Raw genomic sequence first — 2,204 nt, 5'->3', positions numbered from 1 at the left:
TTTCCCCCCCCTGCTGCCATGCAGGCTCCAGTCTCTTCTCTCCTTGGTAGTGGAGTTTCAGATCCCTTTTTTAAAAAAAAAAAATTATTTTATGTTCTGTAAAGGGCCTGGGGGCTGCAGCGCCAGGCCCTGGGGCTGCTTGCACCCTGCTCGCGCCTCCCCGCGCTGGGGACCTCTGCGGCATCCGCCTCCCACCGTGAGGGGGGGGGGGGCAAGGGCGGCCGTACTACCTCTGTACGGGCCTCTGCTTGCTCTGCCACGTCCTTCTGGGCCTGGCAGGGGCCCCGCGTGCTGGGAAGGGGAAGGTCACCGCAGCGGGAGGAGGTGTCCCCTCCTTGCTGACCTTGACGCTTGTGGCTGCCGGAGTGACCTTGGCTCTGCGCAATCACTTTGACCCTTTGCGTGCTGGGCTGCTGCAGAGCCAGCTCTGGCCCCTGGCACGGACATGGATAGGGGATCCGTGCGGGCAATGTGGTGCAGCCTTTGGACAGGGCTGGGGGGTGGGTAGGAGGGGAGGGGCTCATGATGGCCAAGCTGGGGAGCAGTGGTGGGTGTTGGAAGAGGCTGACCTTGGCTGGGCATCACTGCCCTGGCTCTGAACTGCGCCGTTCACCCCTGCAGCGGGCACAGGATGCTCCCACGGGAAGCCAGTGGCTTTGTGGGGGAAGGGGCACAACTAGGGAAGGGGAGCCCAGAGCAAGAGCCAGGCTGCAGCCGGGATTCGGAGCAAAAGGCAGCCACCCACCCTGCACCATCTCCCCAGGGCTGCCTGGCAGGAGTAGCCTGGGGAGGGGGCAGGACCAGCACCAGCCTTGGGGGCAGGGTCCCTCTGCAGAGGGGGTGGAGGAGGGGAGCTGCCCGTGAGACTTCTTCCAGGCAGCGGTGGCTGCATCTGGGCTGGGGGAGGGCAGCCTGGAGCAGGGCTGGTTTGGATTAGGCGCCCGTGTCTGCGGGATGGATTCTGGGCATTCCAGGCCTCGCGCCTGGGGGGGCCGGTTCCTGCCCGGGCTGGCGTTGCAGCAGCGCGACTGGGGTGGGGGGCCGGCACTAGGAGGGAAGATCTCCGCAGGGAGCGGAGGTGCAACGCTGCACCTCCAAGTGACCCTGGCAGCAAAGACCCCTGGGATCCTCCCTCTGCAGGGGACGGCAGCCCGCGCTCCCTTCTGCCATCAAGCCAGCCCCTCCATCTGCCCCCCCACCCCAGGTTGTTGACGGGGCCTGTGTCTCAGGAAGCCTTGCCTGAGCCGAGCGGAGCTGGCAGCACCTGGGGGGGGCAGGAAACCACGCCTCTCATTCATGCTTCTCGCTTGCTCGTGCCTGCGTCATTTCTCTCTCCTGACAATAGCGGGGAGATCTGCGCTGGCTTCCTCTGGGGGCAGGGAGGGGGGAAGTGTCCTGTGATCCTTTTCCCCCATCACCACCCTTGAGGAAATGGTTGTGGGTGTGGGGTGCTGCAGCCCGAGGGCCGGTGGGGCTAGGAGCATTGCCTCTGCAGCTCTTGAGTCGTGCCCACCCACTCAGAAAAGCTGGCAGGGAGAGTAGGGGCTTCTCACTAGGCAGGCAGACCCTCCCCTGCCCCTGAATGGTGCTGGGCCCTTAGGGAAAGGGGCAGGGGGCAACATCCTGGCCTCCCAGCTGCAGGGCAAGCCCCCCAGCACGAATGGGGGGGGTGGGGGTCCAACTGATTTCCCTGTGGTGGAAGGTTTCTTTGGTCTGTGGTGGTGCTTTGTCCTTCCCCTACGCTTGGAAAGCCCTGAGCAGGAGCTGCCACCTTGTCCAGGCTCCAGCTGCCTGCTGCAGCTGGCGCTGGGGCTCGAGGCCTGTTCTGGGCTGGGGGAGGTGCTGCCTCCCTGCTCTCCCCTCCACCCCCTCACCCATTCCCTGTGGGATCTGCTCTGGAAGGAAGCGGAGGATCTCGTGGGCCCGGGGTCCTGCGGGGGGGGCACTGCCTGGCACCTGGTGCACCTCCCAGCTGGGGCAGAGACTCTTCTGCCGCCCTGTCCTGTCCTGTCCTGTCCTGTCCCTGTCCTTTTCCCCATCCTCGGCAGGGCGGGGGGAGGTTACCCGGGGCCAGGCTGGCGCAGGGAGGGAATGCGGCGTGCGGTGAGTCACTGGCGTTTCTCAGAACCGGCAAGCGCTGCCGTGTCTCCGGGGCTGGAGCCGGAGCCGTTCCATGAGTTTCCCCTCCCAGGTCTCCAGGGCTT

The 2,204-nt window shown here is 65.7% G+C and overlaps 1 protein-coding gene across 1 annotated transcript in view; it reads left to right on the top strand.

Moving 5' to 3' along the window:
* The window catches only part of MIDN (midnolin), a 30,992-nt gene that overhangs the window by 11,161 nt on the left and 17,627 nt on the right, over positions 1-2,204 (top strand).

The sequence above is a fragment of the Alligator sinensis genome, unplaced genomic scaffold, assembly GCF_000455745.1.
Source record: "Alligator sinensis unplaced genomic scaffold, ASM45574v1 scaffold1295_1, whole genome shotgun sequence".
In the NCBI taxonomy this organism is placed as follows: domain Eukaryota; kingdom Metazoa; phylum Chordata; order Crocodylia; family Alligatoridae; genus Alligator; species Alligator sinensis.
This window is presented reverse-complemented; position numbering and strand designations above follow the sequence as displayed.